The following is a 10,277-nucleotide window of genomic DNA, read 5'->3' as shown; positions in this document are numbered from 1 at the left end:
CTTTAGCCAACTTCTCTAGAGGTAAGGAGCGACTCTTTGCTTCCCATTTATTTAAAGGAAGGACAGGAATTTGAACATTCTAATACTAGACGTTTTGAAAAACATGCGCAAGCCCTTTTTCCTCAGACTGTTCCTCTTCTGGGTTGTTCTTCTCCCACCCTCAAACCTTGCTGCCTAACTTCCTCAAGACTCCAGGCATTTTTTTATTCTGCCTGTTCCTCCAATTTCCAACTTCCTCTTCCTGGTGAAGTTTACCAGCATTTTACCTTATTCACGTTTACTCATTGAACTTCATATGTGGTTCCTAAACCTGGCTGACCGGAATCACTGGAAAGGATTTTAAATGATTAAGATTCTTGCCCTCCCCACTTTATTTTTAATCAACTTAGGAGTTGAGTAGTGGGTTCAGGAATCTTTATAATATTCTCAGCCATTCCCTAGGTTTAGATATTATTGACATTCTTTTAAAACATTATGTGTCCACTACTCTGTGCCAAAAGTAAAAAGAAGTATATCTTATGGGCTTCATGGCTCAGCTGGTTAAAGCACCTGTCTAGTAAACTGGGGGCCCTAGGTTCGGATCTCTGTGGGGCTTTGGAGTTCTAATGTTGGATTTAGTTCTTTTTCTACCATGGATGGCTCCCTTCCCTTCCACCTCAGACTTGGGACAAAAGAGGTTCCAAAAGGCCTAGAGGAAAAAAATTGGAAACAATTTTGAAACATTCACCCAAGGCAGAACTGTATAAAAAAAGAAAAGAGCAGGACAGAGATTAAAGTTTCCTTTCTACCCTATTTTGTTTTCCAAACCGAATCTACCATTGGGTTTTTGCTGTGTAGTATTATTTCAGGAATGCCAAACGAAGAACTAAGAACAACTAATTGGCATATAGACTGTGGATGTGGATTTTAATATGATACCCGCCATCAATCTAGAGATTAAAATTCAATTATATCACACCAAAAACAGATAAGGAGACGTCAAGGAAAGAAAACTACAGCTACAGTTCATCCCTTATGAACTTAGATGCAAAAATCCTTAATTAAATATTAGCAAATCATGTTCAACAACATACTAAGATTGTACACCACACGGCTGGGGTCGTGGCTGAGTTGTTAGAGCACTTGCCTATCATGTGTGAGGCACTGGGTTCAATTCTCAGCACTGCATATAAATAAGTGAATTTTAAAAAAAGTTCATCAACATCTAAAAAAAAGATAAAAATATTGTACACCTCAATCAAGTTGGTTTTATTTCAGAGATGCAAGGATGGTTTAATATATGCAAATCGATTAATGTAATTCATCACATAAATAGAATTAAGAGCAAAAATCACGTAGTTATCTCAATAGATGCAGAAAAGGCCTTCAAGAAAATCAAGCACCCATTATGATAAAGACATTGAAGAAACTAGGGATAGGAGGAACCTACCTCAACATCATAAAGGCTATATATGAAAAACCCAAAGCTAAACTCATAGTAAGTGGGGAAAAACTGAAAGCATTTCCTTTAAAATCTGGGTCAAGACAGGATGTCCATTCTCACCACTCACCAAATCAATTAGATAAAAGAAGGAAATAAAAGAGATAAAAATAGGAAACAAAGAAGTCAAATTATCACTGCTTGCAGATTATTTGATCCTGTACCTAGAAGATCCAAACAAAACAAACAAACAAACAAAACTCCACCGAACAACTACGAGAGCTAATAAACAAATTTGGCAAAGTAGCAGGTTACAAAAGCAACATACAAAAACCAAGAGCTTTCCTACATACCAACAATGAATCTCTGAGAAAGAAATCAGGAAAATAATTCCACTCACAATAGCTTCAAATAAAATAAAATACCTAGAAATAAATCTAATCAAGGAAGTGAAAGACCTCTACAATGCAAATTATATTCTTCAACTATAAAATATTGAAGAAAGAATTGAAAATCTCAGAAGATGGAAAGACCTCCCATGTTCATGGATATGCAGAATTAATCTTGTTAAAAATGGTCATACTACCAAAAATAATATACAGATTCAATGAAATTGTGGTGAAAATACCAATGACATTTTTTACAGAACTAAAAAACACTATTCTAAAATTCATTTGGAAGAATAAAAGATCTAAAATAGCAAAGAATTTCTAAGACAAAGAAGAAGGTGGAGGAGGAGGAGGAGGAGAAGAAAATAAATGAAAAAAAAAAAGCTATGCTGGATGCATCACAGTACCTGACTTCAGAGCTATAGTAACAAAAACTTCATGGTACTGGCATGAAAACAGACCCATAGACCAATCATACAGAATAGAAGACACAGAGACAAACCCACACAAATACAGTCATCTGATCCTTGACAAATGAACCATAAACATACATTGGAGAAAGGCAGGCTTATAAACAAATGATGCTGAGAAAACTGGTTATCCATAGGTAAAAGAATGAAACTAGACCCTTATCTTTCACCCTGCACAAAATCCAACTCAAAGTGGATCAAACACCTAGGAATTATACTAGATAGTATGCAACTCCTAGAAGAAAACATAGGGTCAACACTACATAGGCCCAGGCAACACCTTTCACAATAGGACCCTTAAAGTTCAGGAAATAATGCCAAAAGTTAATAAATGGGATGGTATCAAATTAAAAAGCTTCTGCACAGCAAAGGAATGTGAAGAATCAATACGGAATGTGAAGAGAGAACCTACAGAATGGGAGAAAAATCTTTGCCAATTACTCTTCTGACAGATTAATATCTAGAATGTATAAAGAACTCAAAAAACTTTACCCCAGAAAAATTAAATAACCCAATAAATAAGTGGGCCAATAAATTAAACAGACACTTCTCAAAAAAAGAAATGCAAATAGCCAACAAATATGAAAAAATTGCTCAACATCATTAGCAATTAGGGAAATGCAAATCAAAACTACACTGAGATTTCATCTTGTATCAATCAGAATGGCAGTCATGAAGAATACAAATAATAATAAATGCTGGAGAGGATATGGAGAAAAAGGAGTATTATTACACTATTGGTGGATTGTAAATTAGTACAACCACTATGGAAATCAGTGTGGAGATTTCTCAAAAGACTAGGCATGGAACCACCAAATGACCCAGGTATATCACTTCTTGGTATTTATCCTGAGGAATTAAAGTCTTCATACTACGGTGATACATGCATACCCATGTTTATAGCAACACAATTCACAATATGAAACTATGGAACCAGCCTAGATATCCATCAACAGATAAATGGATAAAGAATATGTGGTGTTTATATACACAATGGAATTTTATTCAGCCATTAAAAAAATAAAATTCTGTCATTTGCAGAAAAATGGATAGAACTGGAGATCATTATGTTATACAAAATAAGTCAAACTCAGAAGGTCAAAGGATGTATGTTTTCTCTCAGGTGTAGAAACTTGGGAGGAAAAATAAAAGAAAGGTGGGGTTGAACCTCATGGTAATCAAAGGGAGATCAGTAGAGGAAAGGGATCAAGGGATAGAAGGCAGAGAGGGAGAGGGGAAATGCTGGGGAGTGATATTGGCCAAATTATATTGTTATATTGTCTGCATGTATGAATATGTAGCAACAAATCTCATCATTACGTACAACTACAATGTACCAATAAATATGTGAAACAAAAGGAATTAATAATAATTTTAAAAATTCAACTATAGGTGTAAGTTCAGATGTCTTCAAAAAATTTGTGAAAGCATGCTATGAATGTCAATTTAATACTGATTAGGGCCTCCTATAAATGTACAGGCCCAGTGCAAAATGAAAAGATGAGGTTCCCTAGGCAAAAAGCAAGGGAAAGGTGCCATTAAAGGTACTGAAATATACTGGTTTTCCATTCTTTATCAGTTTATTTCTCTCTTCCCGGGCCTCTTCTGGTACCTTTAAATTTGCTATGAACTAAAATTGTTAATTCTCAACATAAACTTAGGTCATCTTTATTTTGCACTCCAAAAACTTAGTTATTTTTGTTTTGCCAGCAAAATTCATGGGATGTCAAGATCTCCCTGTGTGTATGGAAATGTAGACATAAACATCTTCTGCTCATTTCCTTTGTTAAGGTCCCATCACACTATGAAGCACAAATTCAAAGTTATAACTGATTATTAGATTTCAAGATAGTAGACTTGATAGGGTCACTAGCTTTTCAAAGTAAATGTTGAGACCCAGGATTGAACCTGGGACTTTCAGGTCTTCACTCTTCCACTCTCCCAACAGAGCTATCTCAGCCCCTCCCACTCAGCTGCTTCTTCCATTTCCTTTTCAATATTTCGATGGTTTTCAACTTTAGAAAGTTTCAGATTCTTAAAGGTTGCTTTTTGTTCAATGTACTTACCCATCCAGAAAAATTCGGAAATTTATTGTCTCCCATGCATATTGATAGGATTCAATTCCTGCCAACTGTGGACCAGATCACTAGAAGAGGGAGACAAAATTGTGACACATTCAAAGAAGGCCTTTCTGTTTTTCCACATCCTGTAGTTGACCACACAGCTCAGGAAATTAAGAAAACTAAAGAAAAAAAATTAGGAGCTCATTATTTTTACTGTTCATCTTTTAGTTCTTTTATAATTGTCAAAGAGCTGAGAAACAGAACCCAAAGTTAATTTCTGTGGGGCCAGAATTCTCTCCTACAGATGATTTTGAGTAAGTTGTTCCTTTATCCTCTTTCATCTACTCTTTACCCTAGTCTTTTGTCCTGGATGGTACAGAAATCTATGGAGTACAACTGAAGCAGCCCTAATGGAAGTCCATTGTATTATATGTTAGTAGAGAAATGTGAGAAAAGGAGGTGGTGTTGTTGAATAGCTAAGGAACAGAGAAGGAGGATCAGGAAATGAAATGGAAAACACATACACTTTAAGTACACATTCTATTACCAAACAACACTCTCATAGGTAACTAAGCTACATAATAGAGCTTAGAATACTGTAAGTATCTCTAGTTTAGAAAATCTAATAGTTGGTAGGAGAAAATCCACTGAAAAATAAATCTGAAATCACCAAACTGGACCCTGTATAATTGCTACACCAAGAGAGAAATTATTGAATTTCAGACCAATTGACAATGCTTGTGCTCCTAGGTCATTTTTAGTCCAATCTGAAACATAATTAACTCTAGAAAGTGCAAACTAATCTATAGTGACAGCAATTAGATCACTGGCTGCTTAGGAATGAATAGGCAGGAAGAAAGGGGAAAGGAGTTTAAATTATCAGCATGTTCTCTCTTTCACTCCCCCCTTTCTGGATTTGTCAATGTGAAGACATTTCTCAAGATATGAAATTGAGGGAAACAACTTGATTGGAAATAAGAAGATATGATTTTCGTTATAGAGTACATTTTGTACATAATATGTCCTAGATTTTTCAGGGAACAATGATATCTTGTTTTTTTCTTGTAGATTGCTGGCAAGAAAGGCAATTTGGTCTAGAATTGCCTTACTCTCCAAGCATAACTGCAAAGGGGGAAAAAAAGAGAAAGGGAAGGAAAGAGAAAGAAAAAGAACAAAAACTTTATTTTAATATATATATATATATATATATATATATATATATATATATATATATATTTAGTGGACACAACATCTTTATTTTATTTGTATGTGGTGCTGAGGATTGAACCCAGCACCCCCAAAAAACTTTTAAATACAGAAAATGTGCATCTTACTTCCTGATATAGGATTAAAAAAAAGAAAAGGTACTACATGTGTAGGAATGTAGCTCAGTGGTAGAGCTCATGATTTGCATGCATGAGGTCCTGGATTTGATTCCCAGCATGCCCATAAGTGTGTATGTGGTTTTTTTGTTGTTTTGTTTTTTGTTTTTAAAATTTTGATGTCTTATTTCCCAATACTTTTTTTTTTAATTGATACTTCTCAATTATACAAAATGATGGTTTTCATTTTGTTGGCTTTTGTACAGGGTGATAGATAGAGATCTAGTTTCATTCTTCTAAATAAGAATATCTAGTTTCCCAAGCACCATCTGTTGAAGAGTTGCTGGCATATATCAACTTACCATCAATCAGTACAAGTGTGAACCCAAATGAGGGGAGAGCTATAGGAAGAATTGGAAATGCATGTCTTTAATTTTTCCTATCTTCACCCATCAACACTTATATTCAGTATTTTAAACCATTAAATTAAAACCTTGCTGGAATACTTCCGTCAATGTCATATCAAAGTTCCTGAAACAGAAGCACCATAAGACCTGGAACTGTTTATGGAGCTCATGTGTCATATACATAAAAGCCAAAAACATCCCCCATAAGAGAATAAGACTTTACTTCTGTTCTTCCCTGGTCATCCAATACAATCCTATCTATTTTGTGTTTTCCAAGACTTTCTTGTGTTTTCCAGGACTTTCTTGCGTTTTCGAATTCACTACTGGCAATCTTAGGAGATTTAGTCTTTCAATTATCTACTGTATGTATCCAGCAGGCTGTCTTTACTACTCTGCCTTATGTTTGCTGATGCCCTGTTCATTTTCCCAGTCTGGAAAATATCAGTTATTCAAAGTTACTCCACCATATGGGAGGTTCACACTTTGGTCCCCAGCACTGGGAAAAGGAAATTATTGAAATACGTGGGATCTTAGTGGATTCTTTTCTTGAAATCCTTTGTGAACATCCCTATACCTGAAGTGAGGGTTAGAGATAGTAGTGTGGAGCCAGAATTAAGAACAATCCCAGGACTAGAGTTGTGGCTCAATGGTAGAGCATTTGCCTCCTGTGTCTAAGGCCCTGGGTTCAATCCTCAGCACCACATAAAAACAAGTAAACAAAACATAAAAGTTATAAAAGAGGAAAAAAGGAACAATTCTTAAATTTTGTAATGCATGAATGAAGATTGAGAGTCAGCTGGAAAGTAGATGCTGGCTCTGCACCCAACTCAATGTGGTATGCAGTTCAACTCTCCAATTCAACTGAAGTGGGCAGTTGCCTCTGAGCTGAGAAACATTTTGAGTCAGTATTGCTGGAGATTTGTGTTGGACATTTTGTGTTTTTTCCTGGCAGAGGCAAGTAACTTTCACGCAGTCAAGTAGACAGTGGAGCAGGCTAACAAATATGACAAAGTCCTAAGGTCAGAAACAATGTTATCCAAACCCAAATCTTACAGTGTTAGTAAAGCTACCAGATAGTACCAGGTTAGTAATTTCATCACCAGTAAAATTTAAGCCAGTGAACTTTTGCCAACAAAAACTGAAGACCACATCAACATTTTATAAATAATTTGCAAAAGAACTTGCGATTATGGGGTGTAGTTCAGTAGTAGAACATACGCTTCTCATGTACACGGTACTGGGTTCAAATTCTGGCTCCTCTACTTCTGGTTTTTCACATGTATCTCCTCATATTACTTTTAATATTTGAGGAGAGACCACAAATGAATTATTTCCATTTAGTTATGCCATTTCTACTCTGTAAACCTTAGTGCTTTCCAAGACGTGGGACTCCACAGGGAAGAAAGAGTAAAGAGAAGAGAAGAATCCAATCCATCTATCAGAATCTCCTCCCCAAGAGAGATTATCAAGTCTGAAGCCATATTAATAGACTTTAGTTTCCACTTGGCAGTATAACTAAGAAGCCAAGACAAGAAAAGAATGGAAAAAAATTAGCAGTCCGCGAAAATTTTCCTTGAGTCTCATTTTTGGGAGCATGGATCATGTTTGGCAAAGGAACAGAAAGGCTTACTATGAGTTTCCTAACACCTTTCTCCTCCAGGCTCACTCCTCCATCTCCTCAGCCTCAGAGAATTGGACATAAGCAACAGAAGTGCTGAGCATTAGGTCCAAGTTTTTTGAGTAAGTCAACGCTGGCCAAATGGAAGGTGGCACTTTATTTTCTGTACAAATCATGTATTGAGTGTATGTACTCAACCAGTTCCATTTTTCTTTACCAAAGCCTTTGTTTGCATGCTGCCTTGTGTATTACCATGTTTTTTTTTTATTGTGAAGTCATTTTATTTAAAGGATATTAAATTTCTTTGTTTTGGAGAAGCTAAAAGCATATTTCTTGGGCTGGGAATGTGGCTCAAGTAGTAGTGTGCTCGCCTGGCATGCGCAGGGTGCTGGGTTTGATCCTCAGCACCACATAAAAATAAAATTAAAATGTTGTGTCCACCGAAAACTAAAAAATAAATATTAAAAAAATTTTTTCTCTCTTTCTCTCAAAAAAAAAAGCATATTCCTTGAGAATCTGGAGAGGGAGCAGGAATCAATTACAAGCCCAGTTCCCTCTGGGACTGAAACTCGGAACTAAGCTTTAATCAGCTAAACCATGGAAACTTCTACCACGGCCATTTCTGAGCTATCCCTGTCAGGAATGTTGTGGTTGTGCTGCTGTTTAAATTATCTATGGGTAAAGACTAAGTGAATGAACTTTATTTCTTTTTGATTCTCATTTCTTTGGCTCTGAATAAGGAAGCAAAAAACAACCTGGACCATCTTCTATTTCACCAAGCACAGATGCCAACGCATCTTTTCCCTCTCATCTTTACAATATCACTAATCCAGTGTGGAGAATCTCTCAGGCAGCTGTCAAAAGCTGTGGAACGTAAGAAGTTTCCATAAAGCAATAGAGCATTGGCCATTTTAACTCTCAAGGGAATCAATATTCTGAACACCTTTTTTCCCAAGAAAAGTGGAAAACCCTATGCCCTAGGACCTTGAACTCAGCCAGGGACATGCATAGACAATGATAATTCAAGGGGCCTCAGGTTGGAACACCAAATGTGCTTCTCCTTTGCCAGATAGATAGACTCTGAGGTATCGTGAATTTCCCATACCATTCACAACCTGGCTCTCAGCCCAGTGAGAAATGCTAGGAGGAGGGCACAAAACAACAGAACCTGAAAAGCGCCCGCATTGTCTCATCTCCTTTGTCTGGTCTTCCATGCAGGAAGCCAGAAGGTCCCTTCCTCCTAAGGGAAGTGGACTAAAAGCATTTGTCCTACAGGAAGGCGCAATACTTACTGCCCCGCTGGCATGGCTTTGAGACCGACTATCAGCTCTGCCTCTGAAAATATTTTCCTCAACTTTGGCGGCCTCGAAGTTTCGCCAGAAGCGTCATTCCCTTGGACAGCGTCTTAACCATGACTGGTTATCGGACCAACCTCTTGTCACCCACCAAGAGTCAGTGTGGTGGAAGTGTAGGAACGTTGGCGAAAGGAAAATTTTCTTCAGAGGTTGCCGTCTGTCCACTCACAGGTCAACTGGGACAGGGAGAGGGAGGGAACTGAAGAAATTTTCCCCAAAGCCTTTTCCCCCTCTTTCCATCTTTTTCTGACAGTAAAGGGAAACGAGTCTTCCATGGCTGGCATCCTTGTGGTTTTGCTTTCAGGAAATACTGAGTTAGCAGTTTCTTTTATTTCAGTAAAGGGTTTTATTATGCAAAAGCAGATTAGGAGACCCAAAGACCGTCAAGGTCCATTGAAATGGGTATCAGTTTACCATTGTTGTGAGTAGGAAAAGTACAAGGTTAGAGAAAAAGTTGAAACAAAGTCATCATTCTTTAAGTGTAGGCGTCAGGGGGAAACGTGAAAGAAAACACCAAGAGTGGAGGTGCTGGGGATTGAACCCAGGACCTCGTGCATGCTAAGCATGCGCTCTACCACTGAGCTACACCCCCACGCATGGCGGCTGAGCTACACCCCCAATATCCAATAGTTGCACGATTTCATATTATTGATTTACACTCTTGTCTAAAGATGCCACTTTAAGTCCTGGTAAGGTAAAGACTCCTTGATTTCTGTTTCCAAAACCCCTGAATTGGACCTGTTCTGAAAGCTGTCCTAGAAGGAGAAACGCTGGCCTCCTACAGTCTTGCCCTTACAAAGACTGCTTTTAGCTGTCGTTGTGTAAGTTCCAGTCCCCTTAAGGGGACTGCCTATGAAGATGCCAAAAGGACAAAAAGTACAGCGGGAGAACACAAAATTTTATATATAATTTTATGTAATTTAGATACAACAACAAGAAAAAATAAGAAAACAATATAAATCAGAATGCGGAAACGTAATTGCCTGTAGCTAAGTGTTGAGAGGTAGATCAACTGCCGTGAGTGTTCTATTTGCCGTTTTTGACAGGTTTTATTGTAGTTATATGTTTATATGAATTCACCAAAGCTCATCCATTAAAATGTGTGCATTGCAGTATAAATTACACTTCAATAGGTGTATTTGAAAAGCAAGAAAAGAAAAATTCTCAGAAAAAGCTGAAAATAATAAAATAATTAAAAACAAACAAACAAAAAACAACATGATCCAGAGTTCT

At 37.1% G+C, this 10,277-nt stretch overlaps 1 non-coding gene across 1 annotated transcript; it reads right to left on the bottom strand.

The window, feature by feature from the left end:
• Positions 1-9,564: 9,564 nt before the first annotated feature.
• On the bottom strand, positions 9,565-9,636 carry Trnaa-agc (transfer RNA alanine (anticodon AGC)). The gene has a single exon. It is a non-coding gene; the product is annotated as a tRNA-Ala (tRNA).
• Positions 9,637-10,277: the final 641 nt, after the last annotated feature.

The sequence above is a fragment of the Marmota flaviventris genome, chromosome 6, assembly GCF_047511675.1.
Source record: "Marmota flaviventris isolate mMarFla1 chromosome 6, mMarFla1.hap1, whole genome shotgun sequence".
Lineage (NCBI taxonomy): Eukaryota > Metazoa > Chordata > Mammalia > Rodentia > Sciuridae > Marmota > Marmota flaviventris.
The sequence above is the reverse complement of the archived record's forward strand: the minus strand, read 5'-3'. Positions and strand labels throughout refer to the sequence as shown.